The sequence below is a fragment of the Tursiops truncatus genome, chromosome 4, assembly GCF_011762595.2.
Source record: "Tursiops truncatus isolate mTurTru1 chromosome 4, mTurTru1.mat.Y, whole genome shotgun sequence".
Lineage (NCBI taxonomy): Eukaryota > Metazoa > Chordata > Mammalia > Artiodactyla > Delphinidae > Tursiops > Tursiops truncatus.
This window is the reverse complement of record NC_047037.1, coordinates 25854913-25877338: the sequence shown is the minus strand read 5'-3', so window position 1 is coordinate 25877338 and position 22426 is coordinate 25854913. Positions and strand designations below refer to the sequence as shown.

The window sequence follows — 22426 nt, the reverse complement described above, 5'->3', positions numbered from 1 at the left end:
CCAGGAGCAGTAAAGATGTTGTGGAAACTGAATTCCCTTCCACATTCCAGTTCCTATAGTCTGTTATCTTCAAATGCAGCAGGAAAGTAGTATCTAGTGAAAAGGACTTTCTCATTGACCCAAATTCCTTGGCATCGACTATATCAAGGTACTTTGCAAAAGAGAATGTAGCTTAAAATTCACCCCAGCACCGGACTCAGTCTATCTGTCTTCCAAGTCCTCTTGCAGCAGCGAGGCCATGGCTGGGCTGGGCTCCTAAGAGGCCTCTCTTCCCTCTCTTTTCACTCTACATGAGGCAAATTCCTTTTCTTTACTTTTAAAAAATTTGTAAAAAGACCCATAACATAGTCACTATACAAAATCTAAATCTGGAAAATACAGAAAAATATCAAGAAGCAACCAACAATCTCTAGTAATCCAACAACCAAGCAACAATTCAATATTAACATGTCAATGTATTTCTTTTCAATTTTTCATATATATTCTTTTCTTCTTTTAAACATTACTGAAATGGTATTTTATATGCTTTTTTTCACCCCACTTAACGTTATGTTGTAAACATTTTTTCAAGTCACTAAATGATTTTGAAAATTCGATTTTTTTTTTTTTTCGGTACACAGGCCTCTCACTGTTGTGGCCTCTCCTGTTGCGGAGCACAGGCTCTGGACGCGCAGGCTCAGTGGCCATGGCTCATGGGCCCAGCTGCTCCACAGCATGTGGGATCTTCCCGGACCGGGGCACGAACCCGTGTCCCCTGCATTGGCAGGCAGACTCTCAACCACTGTGCCACCAGGGAAGCCCGAAAATTTCATTTTTAATGGCTGTGTTTCCATTGCATGGATATATCTTAATTTATCCATTCTTTTTTTATGTACATTTTTATTGCCTCTAGTGTTCTGCTATTATAAACACAAAAACGTTCTTGTAGATAAATCTTGGTGGACACCTTAGGCAAAATTCCGAGAATTGAATCAGTAGGTCAAATGACCTATTTTTAAAGTTCCTAATGCATATTGATAAATTAGCCTCTAAAAAATTACCAATGTCTATTTCAAAACCTAAGTCCCCTTCAGTTTCTCATATTAAAATGCATGCTCCTAGGCCCCAGTGGCATCAAAAGCTCTGAGGAGGCGGCCTAGGAATATGCATTTTAATATACCCTCCCAATCCTTATGCACATTAAGGCCTGAGAATTATTGTTAATGCTGCATTCAATTCAATAAACATTCATTTTCAACAACACTTATTAGAAAATAGATAACCCTACCTAAGCTAATATATCTAAACCAGAATTTAACTTAAAGGCTCTTTTTGGCTTCTGAATTTTAATTTCTCCTTAATCGTGGTTTGGTATAGTTGAAAGATTATCAGCTAGGGAGTTAGGAAACCTTACTGTAAATATGAGGTAACTGAGCCCCAGAATGGTTAATTTACTCACTTATGGTTGTTACCCCAAGATTTAGTGGCAAAGGTAGAACTAGAACTTGAATAAACAAAGGGCCCGGATCCACCCAACCTCTGGGTAGTGTTACCAAGTCCAAGCTCAGTAGTAGTAGCAGTAGCTCGCCACACGACAGGCCAGTAAATCGAGAGACGAGGTGTTGGGGCAAAGGGATAGTGACTTTATTCAGAAAGCCAGCAGACTCAGAAGATGGTGGACTAGTGTCCCAAACAACCAGCCTACCAGAGTTAGAATTCAGGCATCTTTTATACTAAAAGGGGAGGAGATGTGGCTAGTTGTTGCAAACTTCTTGGTGCCGCAATCCTTTGGTCCTGCAGCTGTCCACGTAGGTCTGGTCACAATGTTCCCATAAACCTCCAACAAGACAAATGTTATTCTCTGTTCTGCAACTTTTTATCTCTATGTGAATGGAGAAATGTTATACCTTTAAAGGTCAGAGCCTTGAGAATGGACTATCACATATATTTCAGGCTATCGGCAACATTGTTTTACAAAAGGTGCAGAGCCAGCATGACTAAGCACAGGCCACAGAGCACAAAGGTTAGAGCTAAAGGAATAGATCCACTATGGAGTCAGGTTTGTTCTTCTCTGTTACAATAGTGGAGACAAGGCGCCGAGAGAAGACTGACTCCTGAAGTGAGCACCTGCTTCCACCAGGGAATTTTTATCTGCCTTCTGATAGGCAGGGCATACCTCCGGACATGTGTGGGCAGCCCAGACCCTGCAAGGGTCACCTCATGAGACCACTCTGGGCCCTGAACCCTGAGGTGGTAACACTTAGACCAAGGAGGACATAGGATAGCCACACGGATCCAGACCATGAGGGCTGAGTAGGAGGTCGGGTCCAGAATCAGAAGCCAAGAGAACAGAGCAGGGGCAGGCAAGGGCAAGACTCATACTGTGGCAAAAGTTAGGTCGCAGCAGCGTGAGTTGAAAAGACCAAGCCAGAGCTGGGGGGAGCTGCCGTGCGTTCAGCCTGGAGGATGGAGTCTCATTACCCAACTTCACAGTCAGGCAAGGTACTGCCCCAGTCTGCGCCTGCCTCATTATATCCGAAAGGTGCTGTGGGCTGGGCTGCCTTCTGACAGCATATAAGTAGGGGCACCTGGGTGAACGAGGACAATGGGCCACAGAAGAGGTACCCAACAATGGAAACTTGGAAAATTCTCTGTTACACCAGAGAACATAGTGAACACACAAAAACCAAATTTGAAAATTCTCACCACCTTCGGAGAGGAAGTGTGACTATCCACCCTGTCTGTATATCTCTGCTCAAAGCCATCAGACCATACCCACTGGTCACCTGATGGTATCTGGCTGCCCTTCCACTTGTTTTATCAATACTACGTCAACTTCTGGAGGGCCACTATCGTATCGTTTGACTTTTGGGTTCAGCCTCCACAGTCTGCTCAGCCCCCAACAGTCCCCAGTTCACGGGCAGGTTCTATATATCACCATTTAGGTTCTTCCATGCCCAAGTTCACGTCCACGTCCTGTGAATGCACCAGGTAAAGCACAAGAGACAAAAGCCAAAGGAGAACCTTCGTTCACTGCACCCACCCTGCACACAGAAGCATGAAGGAATTTGCCTAGGATCACAGAGCTTCCCTGCCTCTGTGCATGATCTCCATCATCTCTTGGCTGTCCCCATGCAGGACCACTGCCCACCTGATTCTTGGCCTCCTGGTCCAAACCTGTGGAGCCAAGGTCATGACGGGTATGGATTCTGGGAAGGTCCACAGCCTCCCTTGAATCCGGGGTACAGCAGATGGAAGGTGACTTTCCAGACATGGCTGGGCCAACTCGAGTCATCACAATGACGTTGGCCCTTCACAAAGCCCATTTCCCTGGTGTCCTGAACAACTTCCCTGGCTGAGACACCTTCTGCTATGCACACAGAATTCCAATTGCTGGCAGGACCTGGATCCCTAGGCTAGGAAGATCCATGGGGTGGTGACAGCAGTGCCTGCAGATCTAACTCCCAGGAGGTGGAAGTCAGATTTCCATGACATCCAGACAAAGTGTCCACATGCTGCTGGAGAGTCTTGAGTGGTCAACAGAGTAGGAGGTCCAAGGGCAAGAAGTGTTCAGTGTGGCCTGTGACATCTGACAAGTGCCACTGGTGGTCCCATCCTTACCTGTCTGTGCTAACTCCATGTCCCCCCCGGCCAGCCGGAACAAACACACATGCTGCTAATAAGTTACCAACTTTAGGAATAAAAAGCACTTATACAGTCTCTGGCCAAAGCTGCAGGAGGACGCCAGCCCAGGCAAAGTCTGTCACTGCCCCTTGACTGTCATATCATGGCCTTATTACCCCATGGGAGCGAGTATCACTGATCTCAAGTCTGCCTGCTGGACCAAGAGGTACTGCCTCAAAGAAGCCCAGCATTCCCAGATGGCAATGTCCCACCACTGCCGTCAAGAGGAACCAGACAAACCTGAAACCTCACCCCATATCAAGAGCCCCATTTTCCATCATCGCAATGCCAGACAGTCCACATTGCTGGCATCGAAATGCCAGACAGCCCACCATCAAAAGGAGCCCCTGTGCCTCTGTCAGGATGGCTAACATAAAACATACTGATGTTACCAAATGCTGGCGAGGATGTAGAGAAACCGGATTGCACATACACTGCCGGTGGGAGTATAAATGGTTCAGCCACTCTGGAAAACAGTTTCATCGTTTTTAATAAAGTTACACATACACTTACCATACATTCCCACTCCTGGGTATTTACAGACGAGAAATGAAAGCTTAGGTTCACACAAAAACCTGTACATGAATATTCATAGCTGTTTTATCTGTTATAGCTTAAAACTGGACACCTATCAAGTGTCCTTCAGTGGATAACAAACTGTGGTACCTCCATACCATGGATTGCTATTCAGCAGTAAAAAGGCACATCCAACATGGATGGATCATAAGGGCATTCTGCTGGGTGAAAGAAAGCCAGTTCCAAAGGGTTACAGACTGCATGATTGCACTTACATAACATTCTTAAAGGGACCAAATTACAGTGTTGGAGAACAGATCAGTGCCAGGGGTTAGGGCTGGTGGAAGGTGTGACTATGGTGGGGTAGCACAGGGGTTTCTTTGTGGTGATGGAATATCTTGATTGTGTTGATGGCTTCCCTAATCTCCACATGTGATAAAATTTCATAGAGCTCTAGACACACAGACACACACACACACAGCATGCATGTAAAAACTGGTGAAATCTGAAGTAGTAGTCTGTACCTGAGTTAACTGTGTCGTACCAATATTACTTTCTTGGTTTAGAGAATGTACTACAGCAGTATAAGATAATACCATTCTGGGAAGACAGATGACATCATACAGTTACTGTACTATTTTTGCAACTTCTTGTGAATCTTCAACTCTTTCCCCAAAAATTATTCAAAGCAACTTTTTAAAAGTTTTATTTTAGGTTTAAAAAAAGGGGGAGGTTGTTCCTCACCCCAAGGAAGGGGGATTCAGCCACTCCACTGGCTTCTCTTTCATGAGCAACTCCTATTGTTTACTTTGCCGCTTTCTAATTTATGGTTAGGCGTCTACGGCGGCATCCTGGTGGCTTTGGCCTCACCCTCTGCTTCTCAGAGTTAATCAGAGTCAGCCCATCTCCGACCCAATCACAGCTCGTCTTCCAGCACTGAGTGTGAATGTTCTCCCCTCCTCCACCCTGAGACTGTAACTTCAAAGACTCAGATCTAAGAAATGGTCTCACGGTGAAAAATCTAGGACAAATCATCATTCTCACCCTTGCACGGTAATTTCTTTTCTGGAATGGCTCTTTGTCTTCCCTGCTCTTCATACCGATTATTCTCTTCACCTTCACCAAATGGCCCCTCCTCTAATGGAAGGAGATTAACCCTTCTCTGCCCCCTCTCAATCTCATTCCGCTGAGGGCTTTCTCTCTCCAGCTCTGCTCTCTCCGGGCCCCATGCCGCAGCTGAACGCTCCAATGTGAGACGGCTGCCTTCCCTTTGAAGCATTTAGGCCTCTGTCAAACACCTTTTTGCCAGACTTGGCCCTGGGAAGACAGTTTTGAAATTAAACTTATCGTGAGCCCCCTGGGTTTGCAGTATGGAATTGCACAAGGCCCTGGGCATTTAGGTCGAGGGGTACCCGCTGTGCTCGCTACCTTCAGGACCTCATCCTAGTGAAATTCTAGCATTATTTATTCCCTTGTTTTGTGGAGGGGTCCCTAGTACCACCTAAGATTGAGGCTGTGCGTATGGGGCTGATGTCTATGCGGCATCCTGTCCGGATATGACAAGACACACACACACAAGCCACTGTCTCCCAGGACTGGCCTCAGTCCCTAATTTCCTGCCGTGCCTTATTCATTAGGGGCAGCCATCTCAAGAGACCATGGTGAGAGGGACATAGGTGTATGTGTCTTAGGCCTGGTTGTGAGCTGTCATCAGGTTGCTGCGCCAGAAAGGGGACTATTCGAATTGTTGATCTTCAGTGGGCGTTGGTGAATCTCCTAGTTTTGCACCTTCTGGTTTCAAAACCATACTGAACAACAGAAAATGAAACCTGCAACTTATTTTTAGCTGCTTATGCTAACTCATGAGATTTTTCTTTGCAAATCAAATAGGATAAAAGCCTACTTCAGCCGGCTGAACTTAATCTGATTGACTTAATATAGCAATCAAGCCTATCACGTCTGATACTTCTCAAATAACACTTGGTCCCAGGTGATATGTTGCTTAATGTTTACTATTTTGCTAAAAATTATATTTTTAAAAAATTAAGTATTCTATAACATTTTCTTCTGAGAGGAACTGGGCAAGAAGTTATAAACCCTCTATACTGGAATCTATTCATTAGTTCACTTATTCTATAACCATTTGTCAGGCACCTATTTAGGTGAAAAGTGGATTTTTGTTTTTTAATTGAGCCAGTGTGTTGAATCCCAAAGAGCAGAATACTAGGAATTAAGGAATACGGCTTTTATCCTGGTTGCTGAGGTCTTCAGATATCACACTCTCTTTGAATCTGATGTTCTCCTCCCTCAGGGAAAGGGTTCAGGGGCTTCCCTGGTGGCGCAGTGGTTAAGAATCCACCTGCCAACGCAGGGGACACGGGTTCGAGCACTGGTCCGGGAAGAAGATCCCACATGCCGCGGAGCAACTAAGCCCATGCGCCACAACTACTGAGCCTGTGCTCTAGAGCGTGCAAGCCACAACTACTGAAGCCCACGCGCCTAGAGCCCGTGCTCTGCAACAAGAGAAGCCACCGCAATGAGAAGCCCGCGCACCGCAACGAAGAGTAGCCCCGCTCACCGCAACTAGAGGAAGCCTGCGTGCAGCAATGAAGACCCAACGCGGCCAAAAATAAATAAATAAATAAATGAAATTTATTTTTAAAAAGAAAAAGAAAGAAGGGGTTCAGATGGCATCATCTGAAGCGCCTTGCCTATCCTATAATACTGTGAAATGGGCTATGCCATTGAGAGCCCGAGGAGACGTTGAGGCACATTTTGGAGGCAGTGGTGTGGTCGTCGAGCCACCCTTATTTCTGTGTCCCCTTTCCCTGTTCTAGGAGGGACAGATGTAAACAAAGCCTGTGGTCTGCTGGCCAGACAACTTGTCCCCCCACCCCACCCCCCGACTTGGTAAACAAGTGATTAAGAACTTGAAAGACTTCCATAGGTATTTTTAGTCTCCAGATCCGTTCCTTAACTCATGGAACAAGTTCTCTAATTTTAGGAAGTGGTTTCAAAGGACAAAGCTGAAGATTCCACTGGTAGTGGTGGGAGCAGAGAAAGGACCCCTAATCTGGCGTTGGTTAATCAAGATCCTACCCATATAAGCCCCTCCATTGCACCTGGCAATGCTCTAGGTGCTGTGGGAGAAACAGAGATCTCACAGGATGCCAGCCAGAGACGTGAGTAAAGGCAGGTAATTCAACACGACAAAAACATATTGTGCTTTTGTCTTTAGTCCAAAGGAAGTGGAGATTCACTGAGGTTTGTTAGGCTGCTCTGGTGAGAAGAGGTTCATGGTTGTGACCTTTCCGAACTACAAATTCATTCATCCGAGAGAAGAGAAAGCAAGTGAATTTGTTCCCAGGTTGTCTTGGAATATCTGCTGCCCAGGATGAAGAAAGATATGAGGAGAGGATTATGTTCTCACATGGGGTAGATTTTACCCATCTGTAAGAATTCTTCCTTCTCCACTTTCATTGACGTCACCACCTTCCCTCTTCAACCTAGTTGCCTGCTGATCTCTCTAGAAAGAAGAAACTCAGCCTTCTTGCTGAATGTCTTTTGCCAGTTCAGGATCTAGAAGACCCTGCTGTTTCATTTGCTCTCCATCTGGGGAGTGGCAAACAGTGATGGCTGCAAATGAACGTGTGACTAGAGATGCAGGAATGCTCTTGATCTCCGTGGGCACGCAAGGTCTTTATTAGTGCCATATTTCCAATGCACTGCAAAATGAAAGCAGGGGCTATTCTGCTGCTAAAGCTGAGGTAGTGACATCGAAAATGGTGGTGAGCCATGCTGAGGATGTTCCCATGGGAGAGTCTGAGCTGAATTAGCTTGGGGTGGGATGTTGTCTACCACAGTCTCCCGGGCAACCCTAAGTCACATACCACTTTTTCTCGGTTGAAAACCACATGGTTCACATTTCCCTTCTCCCTCCAACTCTTTCCTCGAGGGTAACCTCAGTTTGGTCCCCAAGGCTTGCTGCCTGGCCCTTGCCGTCAAGTGTGTACTGCTTGCCCTCATCTTACACAAGTGCTAATGGATGGAAGTGAGAAACCTCATGTCTAAGAATTGGAGCAGGCTTCCTGGAGCTCAAACTCCTCACCCATGATCATTCACCCAAGCCTTTGTTCTACTGCCTCAGGACCACCGAGAGAGATAATCCTCCTCTCATATTCTGAGCAGGGTGGAGCTGATGGAGTTGATTTGAAAGCCCCCTTTGCAAGCCATCTGGCTGGCATTTAAAATTACTGCCAATGAGCGAGACAGTCATCTGGTCACCTAGCCAGGAGGCAGGAGACTTGGAGTCCAGCTCTTGGCCTAACCAACCTAGAAAGCAAGCAAGTGGGGCTGGATTGTTTAGAATCACAAACCTTCAGAGCTGGAAGGGATCTTAAATGGGGGCAGAATGTACAGATGTTCACATAGAGAGGCAATCATTAAAATGATGCATTTGAAACACTAAGCTTGGAAAATCTCTTACTCAAAAGTTAGGCTTTTCAAAAGTCCATTTTTAAAATATGTTGGGGAAGGAACTCATCATATGGACTTAAGTTGTCTGTTCAGGACAGAAACACTATTTGTGAGTAGAAACCAGGTCAGTCTTTTTTTTTTTTAATTTATTTTTTTAACATCTTTATTGGAGTATAATTGCTTTACAATGGTGTGTTAGTTTCTGCTTTATAACAAAGTGAATCAGCTATACATATGCATATATCCCCATATCTCCTCCCTCATGCGTCTCCCTCCCACCCTCCCTATCCCACCCCTCTAGGTGGCCACAAAGCACCCAGCTGATCTCCCTGTGCCATGCGGCTGCTTCCCACTAGCTATCGATTTTACATTTGGTGGTGTATATATGTCCATGCCACTCTCTCACTTTGTCCCAGCTTACCCTTCCCCCTCCCCGTGTCCTCAAGTCCATTCTCTAGTAGGTCTGCGTCTTTATTCCCGTCCTGCCCCCAGTTTCTTCACGGCCATTTTTTTTTTTAGATTCCATATATATGTTAGCATACAGTACTTGAAACCAGGTCAGTCTTGATTGTTATACTGAGTTTTCTTTGATTATTTATTTATTTATTTGTTTGTTTGTTTGTTTATTTTTTGGCCGCACGGCCTGTAGGATCTTAGTTCCCCGACCAGGTATCAAACCCGTGCCCCCTGAAATAGTAGCTCAGAGTCTTAACCACTGGACCACCAGGGAAATCCCTCTTTGATAATTTAGATTAGAATAATCTAACAACTGGATAACAAATTTATCCACAAATGCAGGCTTGTAGAAGAGTTTTAATACAGCAAATGGGTAAACTCACTAAGTGTGTGATCTTGGGCAAATATCTAGATCTCTCATGGTCTCAAGTTTCCTCATCTGTACCATGAAAAGACTGGACTTCATTAGGTGAAGTAGTTTGCTCAGATGGATGTGTAAGCTTTTCCACTTATTTCGCCTGATAAAACATTTCCAAATTATGACAAATCTCTGACCAAAACTGTTATCCTGCTTTCTATCCTTAACTTTCCAACATGGTCTAGTTAATTCCTCTTCTCTTATTCTTTTCCACCTGCTGGTCCAAACTGTCTCCAGTTGGTACCCACAATTCCCAGGGCTTGGAGAGTTGAGGCTGGTTCATCTAAACAGGGGTAGTCCTGGCTCCAGGGAGTAGGGGTCCCCTCTACCAGGAGTCTGCACAATCAGAAGATTCCTATCGATACATCAGGACAATGTGGATGGAGGAGGTTTTATCCTTTTAGGATTGGTGGAAAGACCCAGACTTTGGAATCAATTGGACTGGGTTTGAATCCTAGCTCTGCTATGTGTGACTGGTAATCTCAGTTAGTTCCTCACTTAAAGTTGATGATAACTAATACCCACCTTGCAGGATTATTGGGTTAGAATTAAATAATATAGCTAAAATATTGAGTACATAGTAGGTTTTCAATAAATGGTAGCTACTATAGACTTAGCTCTGATCAAAGTAGAAAGCAGAAGCCCCTGCCCTGATATCTAGGCAAAATGTAGATGTTCAAAGTAGCATTGGACTTTCCTAAAACTTTAGGCTAAAATATCATTCAGAGGCATTTTTAGTCATTGATAAATTAAGTCACCATATTGTTTCCATGAATACCCTGCAAACAAATGTAATAACCAACCTCATAAAAATGTTTAAACTTTTTAAATTCTAAGAACTTAAACAAAAATGTTACATCTGGTAAACATTTTATTTTTAAAAGTCGAGATTAGGAAAAAAAATATCAAGATTATAGTAGCCGAACCTGATAACAAATTTTACCCACAAATGTTGAATATCTGTATTAAGTATAAACGGAAACCAGCTGTAGTTTTTAATGCAGTGAATGGAGCAAAGAAATGTGCAAACCAATCCAAATGTTTATAAACCAAGGACTCCTCGGGGACTCAGTGCCCTGACTTTATGTTTTTTTTAAACAGAGAGTCAAGCTTTGTTCATACTTGAATTATGTACTTTGCATAAGTCATGCAATTTAACTTTAACCCACAGGACTGAAAAGAGAATGAGCTCAGACTGACTGCAGAAGGAGACTGTAAGCAAGTAAGGGCATTAATCAAAGTGAAAGAGGCAGCCCTTACTGCTAGCTCTGTCCTTCTCCAGGCTGCTCCTGCCGATTATTTTGGGTTCCTTGTGCTTGACTCATCAAAGAGGCAAAAACAGTTTAAAATTTTCATCACAGAAAAGGGATTTGTCTGTTAAATGCACGTTTGTGCCTATGCCCTGAGGAGGTTGATGAGCACACAATTTTTAAAAATCATAAGTGAGTGCATACCCTTGCCACTTGTAATCATGACAAAGCTTAAGTAATTCAGGCATGACCATGGTTTCTTTTTTTTTTTTATGTGCAAAACAGGATTTACTAGTCGAGAATGTCTGTCTAAACAAGTTCATCCATGTAAATGCTTTCAGCTACAGCTCAAATTTGTTTAATACAAGCAGGTTCGGTAAACAAGCCACATTTGCTTGTTGAATGTTTTGGAACATCACAAAATAAACCGATAACGTGGCTTTTAGGCTCGATTTGACAGACGGTAGACAGAGAACCCCACTGGGAGGTTTGGAAACCACTTGCCCTGGCATCCGGCTTACAAGCACCAGTAAGGGACCTGACCGCATTCACCATCCTGCCCCTGTAAAGCGGACATAACACTCTTCACTCATTCTGTGGGAGCCTGATCTGGATTACTGTCCTTGTCACTGTCATTTATTATCTCAGGCAGAGGAGGCAGCGACTTCATTCTATGTGGTCAGAGTAGATTCCGTATCGTGTATATTTAGCTTGCATGATAATAATTTGTGAGTATTTTAATGTGAATGTCTAACTTTCAAGTGTTACTAATGAGGACTATCTGGACAGACACCAAGGGCATCAAATGTCTGTGTTCACCTCAACCTCCTCCAGCCCCGCTTTAAGGACCCTGCTTTATAGATGACCATATATTAAATTGGTACCTTGCAACTGAGCGTTATAGGCTCACTAATTCTCAACCTCCATGGTGAAGGAGGAATTAGCCTAGGGATACTCCATCCTAATTTTCCGTCGCTGTCAATGCTAACCAGAGCTCATAGAGCAATGATGGTGGGGGCGGGGAAGATGGGTCCACCATCGGGGTTAGACCAGGAGCTACTGTTTCCGTTAAAGCCACGTTTATTTCTGGAATAGTTGTGGGAGAGAGATGTGCTCCAAAGCGAAGAGGGCTCGGAGTGGTTCAGGTATGACCGACCATCTGGACAACCCAGCTCAGAGACTCTAAAGTGTACGGGATAGAGGTGGGCTGGATACTTTCCACACATTGAGCTAAAAAATCACTTGGGTTCGGTGGAAGGAGACAGAATGAGAGCTAGAAACAAAAGATCCGGCTGTGAAACCTAGTACTTAAGTTCAGATGTTCAAATACATTTTCTCCTTTAAAAATATTCTGGGCAACTTAAATGTTTTGCTAACCTGATTATTTGCAGCCAGTTCTTATAGAAGAGAGAGACAACCCCAGAAAAGATTAATGCATTTTTGCACGTGTTAAAATTAATTAACATTAGCATATTTAGTGATGCAATAGGCAATTAAAGACTTTTGGAGAAATAAGAAGAAGAAAAACGTACGTATTATATATTCAAAATCAGTCTCATAACATTTTCTAAAAATGTTGGCTTATGTCCAGGATCTAAGGCTGGGGGTGGGTATGGTTTCTTTGTAGCTGAAGAAAGAGTAGAAAAGAATCTGTTCCATTTCCTTAAAAATAAAAGACTTCATGTTTTATACAGCATGGTAAATGAAATGCTTTTCTGATTTTTACCTGCCGGCAGGATCTGGAGGAAATTTTGCTAGCAGGCTATTCTGTTTTCCTCTCTTTGGCAACATGGTGACACTGGTTTTGTAGCAAAACAGTCTTTGCTTATTAGGCATTTCTTCAAAATCCTGAATAAGCAGCTCTTTCCACATTTTTTTGTTCCACATGTTAAACATTTCATTGCAATTTGAGCTTCGTCTGTGTGTGTGTGTGCATGTGTGTGCATGTGTGTGTGTGTGTGTGTGTGTGTGTGTGTTGATAGGAAAGATTGAAAGGGGATGTATAAGAATTCTTGAAGGTTTTTTGTTTAAAAAATTAATTCCTACGATTATGTATTGGAGTCTCTACAGAAGGTGATTCCAATTTATTACATACAGCCAAAGTAAAGCCCATCAATCCTGAGCAGCGGCAGTAGGGAGGGGATATTGAAGAAGACATGAAATTCGGTGTTTGAGTAGATGAGATTTAATTTTCGGAAAACATTTCACTCATAAAACAGATAGCACCCCAGTGTCAGCCCTGACCTCCGTGATGTCAATGTCATCGTGGGAGCGTAGCTAAGCCTCAAAGTAAAACAAAGAAACATTGCATGTCAGCTCAACACCATTTCTTCCCTTACACTATGTACGATATATATACACAAAGCCTTTTGGTATTCCTGTTAACGGCTTGTTACTTTACGTTCTAGCTTTTGGAGGGGGAGGAAGGAGAAAAATCATTTTGCATTTCCTAGGTTCTGAGCAAGTACAGTATGCTGTTGCAAGACTTAACATTATTTAGGTCAGCGTCCTAAGGACAGCTTTTATTTTATCGTTCGTGATGGTCAGCTATACATCGAAAGGAACTCAGCATCAGTTTATTTTTCTGTAAGTGCTTTTATTCTGCTTTTAAGTTTAAGCAAATTCATTCACATTTTAATACCATTCCGACTGGGGAGGTATCTGCCGTTCTGTACAGCAGATACATTTAGCAGAATACATTTACACGGCTTGTGGTTAGAGGTTATAGCACGGATACAGACAGCTGATCATGCATTCTTCTACAAGCCTGCCGGCACCATTTAGGATTCTGAAAAATAATCTAGAAATGCTACACCCTTTATAATATTATTCTTTACTTTGCAGTAGCTTAAAAGGTTTGTGTTTGTCATTGTTGCTAGCCATTCTATGAAATTAACAGTCTATAAAATGCATCCCGAACCAGATACATACTGTATTGAAAGCTTTCTTCAAGAAGAAGATGTGACAGTATTCGTTCCAGCTTATTTTCTTCCTTAGCAAAAGGATTGTCTGATTCTTAGAAGCAGAAGGGCACATTCATTGTGCAGCAGCTCTGCTGAACTGTATGAAATGCCTTCTACTGTCTGGTTGCAGAATTTGGAGTTTGCTAAACAGTGTTTAGTGATTGGGCTCATCTTGCATCACCAGTTGATGACATTTTTCTTTGTTCCCTCCTACCCAGTTGAACCAAGACTCTGAGGCTGATATGCAATGTCACTTACAACATTAATCAGACACTGCATTTAAGGTGAGCTGTCCTTTGCCTCCTCCTTCCCCAGTGCTCGTGTGCTGCCTGCAGTGCGTATCTTGCTTCTGCGAGCCTAAGATGGCAGGCAGGATTAGCCGTGCTTGTGCTGTGTGTGTGCATGCTGTGTATAGAATTCATTACACGTTGCCTAGTATTTCAGATGTGAGTATGTAAATGCTCGGGATGCCATATCATCTGGTAGCGAAGACTTGTTTTTGCCTCATTACAGCCTTAGCTATTTCAGCATCACCTTTCAGCTCCGATTCATTTGCTTCCGGATGTTTGCTTTTCATCACATTCAAAATAGAATTTTACCTTTTTTTTTTTTTTTAACAAAGGCAAAAAAAAAAACCCACTAAAAACAAAAACAACAACAAAACTCTGCTACCAGATGGTGTCTCCCCTTTCTTCTTGCATTTGCTGTCTTTTAAATAATGTATGTTGTATTGTTAATTAATGTGAATATCAAATTAAACACTTGAAACTTACATGTTTATTATGCGGGTAGGAGGCAAGGTGGAATCTATTTTTAACTCTTATGCGCTCCATGGTGTACAAACAACTTGGTTCTCAAATTTGTATTTTCAGTACTGGTATCAGTGGTTTGATTTTCAGCAGATGTGACAGTGGCCTTTGCAGTGGTCAGCTCCAGGCTTTGAACTCTCAGAGGAGGAAGGGAAAAAAATTCAACACGCTACTTCCTTGGTTGCAGCCTCAGAGAAACCTTGGATGAGAAACTTCTTTTTTCAAACCTGTTTTCCTGTTGATAAATTCAGTTCTCGTGATCACAGTACATTCAAGCTGTTCTGCGTATGGTTTTGTGTGTGTGTGACAATTGCATCTAAAACTTGAGAGCAAGAAGACGGAGAAATCAGTTGGTCTCCATCGCTTTACATAAAAATGGCTGAATGTCTTGTGATGCTAACACTGCATTAAGTGATACATACAGGTAGGTTGAAATTTGCATGTTTTATAGATTTTTTTTTGAGCCATGTAGCAAGAACATTAAATAGATTAAAATATGACTTTTAAAACAAATTAAATAAGACAGTTGTAATTGGGAGGGGAGGGTATTCAGTTGGATGGCCTTTCCTATTCAGATACTATACAAATATATAGCTTTTATAAACTTGTAAAATGATTCTGCTATAAAAGTGAGATGATTCTTCCTAAAAAATCATATATATGATAGGTGTGGCGCCATTAGACCACAAAAGAATTTTTTGAAAAGTCTGTGGATTCAGCTCCATTTTAGCTTGAAACTAAAAATAAATGGGTTTCTGGAGATAATTTTGAACAGCGCAAATAAGCTTAATAAGAAACATTTAAAATATTTAAATTTTAAGAAGCGGTCTTTAAACGTGTTATATGAGAGATGAAAATAAAAACTTAGAGGCTTCCAAAATCAATTTTAGATAATGTACAAGAATAAATGTATTATTTGTATATCTATTATTTGGGAAGATGAGGAGTCACAATTTTAAAGGGGGAACTATTAAATATAGATGGCTCTGTTAGAAGAAAAATAGCCTCACTGAATGAAAGAGTCCCTAGAATGGTTCATTGCAAACCATACAGCTGTGGTTCTGTAAGCACCAAATTCTAGCACTTTTCAAAATAAATTCATGGGTTCTTTCCTTTGAGCTCAACTTCTCAAATAGATTTTAGTTTCAAATTAACACTGGGCCAGAACCTGTTTCTTTAGTAACCACATCTTATTTTAAAATGCAGTAACAGATATGCAAAAGATAGTCTTTAAAAAAAAATGTTTCATGAAAATTTTGCAGTTCTTTTTCCTCTTGTGTAGAGTCTGAACTGGTTTTAGACATTTATAAATGCGGTCTTCAAGCCTTAAAAATTAAGCCATATTTCTATACATAGAAACCTTGCACAGTAAGAGCTTTTTCTTTTCCCCTTTGTGCTCAGCACTTTCAAAATTAAGGTTTTCTTTGTCATGTGCTCCAGAATGCTGGTCAAGGCTTGTTGTGCAAAGGTGTAGTTTCATTATCACGAGTTCACCAGCGCCACTGAAACAATAGATATCTCAGAAATTCTGAGAATCAGAAAATGCTTATGCTATTGTTTTTGCCTGATCCCTCCATTGGTAACCTCCGAGCTCTCAGTAGAGAAGGACCCAAACCCAAGCCCACCCCAGCCCCAACTATAAGTGCACATGGAGCCTCTGTGCAACCATCTTTGTAGGTGTGTTAGGAGGGAGATGCTGCCAAACCCAAAACCTCCCTGAGGTTTGCTCCAGTATGTAGAACATTGAGCTGCAGAACCATCTGTGTAAATAGTTGCTTTATCTTAGCAGTCTGTCTAATATTCCAAAGCACTGTCTATCAAATCAAACCTCTAATGGGCTAAAGATTTGTTGTTGTTGTTGTATTGTTGTTTTGAGGCCAACTTAAATATTTTGCTTGGAGTTTTTTCTCTGGTTCAATATATTAGAACATGATTCATCTCACAGTGATTTTGTTCTCTGGGCTTGCCATGAAATATCCTTCCTGCAATACCTTTTTTTTTTTTTTTTTTTGCTGTTTGGGAGCCATTTTCCTTCTTGCCTGTGACTTAAAAAGACTAAGTACATTTTGCATATAGCATCAATCAGAGGATGGTAAACTGAAGGGAAATGTCGGAACCCTGATTCAGCATTGCCTGTTTATTTCAGTATCAGTAGCATTAACAGTTGCAGTAGGATCAAGCTAATTGTCACTCGTTCTTGAGCAAATAATGAGCCCAGCATTTGTAATTAAAACACTGTTGCTGTTCGGAAAGATTACAACTCAATGTCTTCTATTTTGATAGGCCGGTACAAATTAATCATTTTGAACCCATTTGAATCTTAATCACAAGATTAGATGGATTCAATGGAATTGTTTTACCCTACAATTGAATGCCTGAGAGATTCAACAGTGTATTTCTTCTCTGTAAAATGTCAATCCTTTTGTTTTTAACTCAAGCGTGGTTGTGTTACCTTATAGGTTTTCATACCTCATGATTTTTTGTGGCATTATTCATTTATGTTGCTCTTGGCCTCTCCTAAAAGAATTTTAAACACAAGTCAAGGAGCTTGAAAGCCAAATAAGACTGTTGGGAAGTATACTGTACCACTGTCATTGTAATTAATAGACCAGTGAAAGGAAGAAGAATTATCATTTATTACGTTGTTGTGTTTCGCCTTAATGCTTTGCCTTCATATTTCACCAGGCACAAAGCTTTTCTAAACTCACCCATTTACAATTATCATTGGATTTCCTGCCGGTTGTAGAGCATGGCACTTACCCCTTCTCATTGTTGGAAAGGCAGTGCTTAACCCATTTGTACTTTTTGGCTAAGGTGTTTACACTGGGCAGGCCAGAGCAGGTGCGACAGGAAGAACGTGCAAACAACTGCCTTGTTCCCACCAAAACAAAATGGGCAAATCTGTGGTTTTCTGCCTGAATGATTGGTAGTCTAAAATTCTCAACTCTTTTTTCGGAGAATAGGAATTGTTTTTCCGAGCCTTAACACAGTGAGATTACCAAGATGGCATCTCTTGCTACTAGAGGGATGTTGATCTACCTCAGCGATTTCCATGGATCCCCCATAGAGGAGATGGGTACCCAGACCACATCTTAGGGCTGGTTGATATGGGGAGATGGATCTAGAAAGACGATCTTCTCTTTAATACGCTAAGCCTTTGAGTTCCTTGGTACCATATGGTTCATTCTAGCAGCTCCCTTCCAAGGGAAATGCTGTTCTTAATGTCTTTCTTGGTAATTAAACATTCAACAAATATATTGAGTACGTGCTACATACCAGGCATATTCCAGAGGCTAGAAATATAGTAATGAGCAGGAGAGACCAGGGCCTGCCTCTCATAGACCCGCCCCTAGTGTGGTGGAGTGGTAGGGGCCAGGGGCACAAAAATAAATATGTAAACAATTAATTGGAGAAGACAAGTGCAAAGGAGAAAGAGAAGATAAAATTTAAAAAAACAAGGGTGTGTTGTTGGGAGGCGAAGAGCCACTTTATTTTATTTTATTTTTTTTGCGGTACGCGGGCCTCTCACCGCTGTGGCCTCTCCCGTTGCGGAGCACAGGCTCCGGACGCGCAGGCTCAGCGGCCATGGCTCACGGGCCCAGCCGCCCCGCGGCACGTGGGATCTTCGCGGACTGGGCACGAACCCGCGTCCCTTTTATCTGCACGCGGACTCTCAACCACTGCGCCACCAGGGAAGCCCGAAGAGCAACTTTAGAATGGTTGGCCAGGGAACTCCTTCCGGAGGAGTGGTATTTAGGTGGAGACCTGGATGGTGACATGGATGCAGACAGGGGAAGGGCTGATGGAGAGCGTTACCAGGAAGCGGGGTGCTCATGCTCAGACCACAAAACTCCTTTCTACGAGTAACTGCCGTTATATCGGAGCCAGCTCTGAGGACTTGGTGCGTTGAGCCTGACTTAGGTAAGCTGCCCCCGAAGCGAGACGGTGGGCCAGGCCCGCATGGCTGGTTTTAGTCAGATTCCCAGGACTCAGTGCCAGCAGAGTCATTGCCTTTGACCCAGACCCACCGCAACACGGCCTCAGAAGGTGCAGTGAAGTTCTGGACTTTGCAGTCCTAGGTGGTATTGAAATTTGGGCACAGATTCAGTGCTAGCCCAAGAAATCCACGGAAGAAAGGAATCCCGGAGCAAGGAAATTTCTGGGAAGCCTGTTGCTTTATTTTTCTTAAGAACTCCAGAACTTCAATTTGTGGCAAAACATTGAGAGAGCCACTTCCTTTAATTTTTGTTTTCAAAGGCAAGAGGTGGAAGGGTCTGTCCCACCTTGCCAGTAAATTGTCTTTGACCTCTGACACCTCCAACGCTTCAGTTTCTGCAGAACTCTGTTGGTGGCTTTCTAAAGACCTCACTGCTTGGAGTGTTCTTTCGCTATTTGAACAAATAATACTAAGGAAATTCTTCGGAACCAGAACTCTTCCATGCCTTTTAGGTTCGTCTGCTCATGAAGCTCCAAGAACAAAGGGATAGGTTTGCTCTACACCTTAGAAACCATAAGACCCTTCAGAGTCTTCTCAATGTTTCAGAAGCACCTTCTAACCCTGATTCACAATTTAGTGGGCTTTGCTTATCACAAGTTAGAAGTGGCCTGGCTGACTCCCTACACTTTGTTTGGTTTTGACTAGCCATAAAACATTCCACTGCATGAAGAATGTTCCAGTTCTTTGTAGTAGAATATTGCCCATCAGTGGGGAGGGGCTTCAACTGTTCAGTTCACTTCTTCAAATATTTGTTGAGCATCTGCTGTGTGACAAGCACCACTACAACCCAGGCAGAATGGAAATGTGACACGAAATTCCCTGTGAAGCTCATGTCCACTTTCACAAGGCTAGGGACAGGTACAATTGTATATCCTCTCTGTTCCAGAAAGAGATGAATGGCATGCTGCTCTCTTCGTGGCCTTTTATACTGTTTCCTGAAGGCTAGCCTTCAGTTTGGGGGCATCTCAACCAATGGAAAAGATGGTTCTTCCCTGGGACTCTGTGTCTCATCCTCAATCACCTTCCCAAAATGTCCTGGTTCTAATAAGCCACCGTATGTCTGGCTGCCCTTCTCCAAGCTGGTCTGCCTGGCCTAGCAGGTGACCTCCATAACGGTTGCCACTCTTTCGCGTTCATGAGCAGATGTTAAGTTGAGAAGGCCTTGAATGCAAAAATGTGAATTCGTGATGCAGGCAAGACGCTTCTGCTTTTTCACCTTCCCTGACAGACAGTGGGGGTCTCCCTGCTGGCTGTTCTGCTTCTGTGGGAAGCAGGTAAATCAAAGACCAATTGCCAAAGCCCTTGTCTTTGTTAGGTGATCCCAGCATGGCACTGCCATGGCCCAAACATCTCATTGACCAGAAAATGGCTCTTTTGATCTTGTCATTCATTTTGCATCTTTTCCTTTAATGACTTTCTTGCTTCTGCAGCTATTCCTGTTCAGGGCTTGAGACTAGCATTTGGCTCTGCAGTCACTATATTTGGCCTGTGGAGGAAGTTTGTTTTCTGGTTCGGTTTTAAAATGCCAGTATAAATATTTTTTCTGCGTTCATAGAATGCTGTGAAGACTTTCATGATTTTTTTTTATATGATTAAACAAACCTCTTACTTTACCCCGTGGTTATTGCCGCCAAATAGATATTTTGAAATTCTTTTTTTTTTTTTCCTGCTCAAATCTTCTACCCTGTCTGAGGCCTTACTCTAATTAAGGCCTCACAGTCCTGCCCATCTTCCCCAGCACTGAGCATGACGTAGAGTCCCTGCCCTGAGGGCCTTACAAGTCAGTGAGACGAGAAAACAAAAGCCACCAGCTGAGAATGTGGTTAAATCCCAGAAGGGCAGTGCCCTTGTAATGTTTTCCCCTTTTCTCTTGTTTCTTGAGCTGTGGAAGGGAAGCGGGGGGACCTTTAGTAGGGAAAGAGAGGGGCATCACTGAAAGATCAGAAAATGCAGGATATTCGGGAAACACTGTGGAAGGGCCATCTAGGAGGCAAAGTGGGGAGAGGGCAGCAAGGAGGCGGGGAGGGGTGTGTGGAAAATCAGAAGGAGGGAACAAAGCGGGCAGTCAGGAGGCAGGCTGCTGTGCTGCACCCTGAAGATGGGGGCGTAGGGTACATGGGAGGAGTGGGAGGGGTTGCAACGAGTAAAAGGAGGCTGGGAGAGCCCCCGAGATGCAGGCTGCGGGCCTGCTGTGTAGGGACTGGGTGCTCTCATGTTCTGTCTGGTTCGGCCGCAATGTTGGCCTTAGGGCTTAACTGTCCCACGTTGACTGTTATGAAAAGCCCGCAGATTGGCATCCTTAAGGGTGATTTATCCCAGAAGCTTATGAAGTTTCTATCCCAAGGCTCCTATTCTACATGCTGAGGATGCCAGAGACCACCCCCCAGCCCTGCTGCCGTCACTTGACCAGAGCTGGGTTAAACTTTAAATGAGCAGATTTTTACATGGGTTGTGACCAAATGCTTTTGGTTTTCCACAAAGCTCAGCCTGGAGATAGACCCCAAATACCCATTTTTAGCAGCAGACTTTAGAAACTCTTTTGCCCAAAGTCACGTTGCCCTCACAGGTGTGCTGCTCTGCTTTTGGAGCCCCCAAAGCCTGTCTTCCTTGCTCTTCACCCACCTTTCCAGGCCCTGGTCTGAGTGCCCGGTAAACCATAACCAGTGGATATTCTGATTGTTTGAATTCCTTGGTCTCCAGGAGCACCGCCCCTGCTGGCACACCAGCGCGTAATGCCGCCATCATCCGGTACTTCTTTTTTTTTTTACATCTTTATTGGAGTATAATTGCTTTACAATGGTGTGTTAGTTTCTGCTTTATAACAAAGTGAACCAGTTATACATATACATATGTTCCCATATCGCCTCCGTCTTGCACCTCCCTCACTCCCACCCTCCCTATCCCACCCCTCTGGTGGTCACAAAGCACCAAGCTGATCTCCGCATGCCAGGCGGCTGCTTCCCACTAGCTATCTATTTTACGTTTGGTAGTGTATATATGTCCATGCCACTCTCTCACTTTGTGCCAGCTGACCCTTCCCCCTGCCCGTATCGTCAAGTCCATTCTCTACTAGGTCTGTGTGTTTATTCCCGTCTTAGCCCTAGGTTCTTCATGACCTTTTTCTTTTCTTTCTTAGATTCCATATATTTGTGTTAGCATACGGTGTTTGTTTTTCTCTTTCTGACTTACTTCACTCTGTATGACAGACTCTAGGTCCATCCACCTCACTACAAATAACTTAGTTTCGTTTCTTTTTATGGCTGAGTCACATATATACAATGGAATATTACTCAGCCGGTACTTCTTGCTTAGCTCTTACGGGAACGTGAAGCACAGACTTCAGTTGCTGTGTGAAACTTAGACTCACTTTATTCTGTCATTGAGGGAACTGTGGCCTGGAGAAGTTCTGATTTCTCCAGGTCACTCAGAGAGTTAAGTGGCCATGCCTAACTCCCAGTCCAGTGCACTTTCTGCTAAACCAAGGTGCTTTTAGGTCACGTGGGAAGCCCAGTTCTAAGCCAGAGGTTGGCAGGCTTTTTCCGTAAAGGGCCAGATAGTAAATATTTTAGGCTCTGTGGATCAAGGCAAAAGTGAGGATGATATGTAGGTATTTATATAACAACAAAGAAAATAAATTTCTATGAACTCTTTATTGATGAAATTAAAAACATACTAATATATAATATGAAGTATAATAATAATTATATATATTTTATATATATACACACATAGTGCCATAGATACAGAAATGATTGGCTGTGCCTGTGTCCCAGTAAAATTTCACTTATGGACAATGAAATTTGAATTTCATTTAATTTTCATGTCATGAAATATTATTTTACTATTGGTTTATTTTTTCAGTCATTTAAAGATGTCAA

The 22426-nt window shown here is 43.0% G+C and overlaps 1 protein-coding gene across 4 annotated transcripts in view; it reads left to right on the top strand.

Annotated features, from left to right (window-relative positions):
* ZBTB38 (zinc finger and BTB domain containing 38) overlaps positions 1-22426 on the top strand; it is a 76376-nt gene that overhangs the window by 5588 nt on the left and 48362 nt on the right. For 2 of the 4 annotated variants that reach the window (XM_033855336.2, XM_073803756.1), the window contains exon 3: positions 13961-14026. The exons of the other annotated variants lie outside the window; for them this stretch is intronic. The gene's annotated coding sequence lies outside the window, so the exon portion shown is untranslated. The remainder of the gene's footprint in view (positions 1-13960; positions 14027-22426) is intronic. 4 annotated transcript variants of the gene reach the window in all.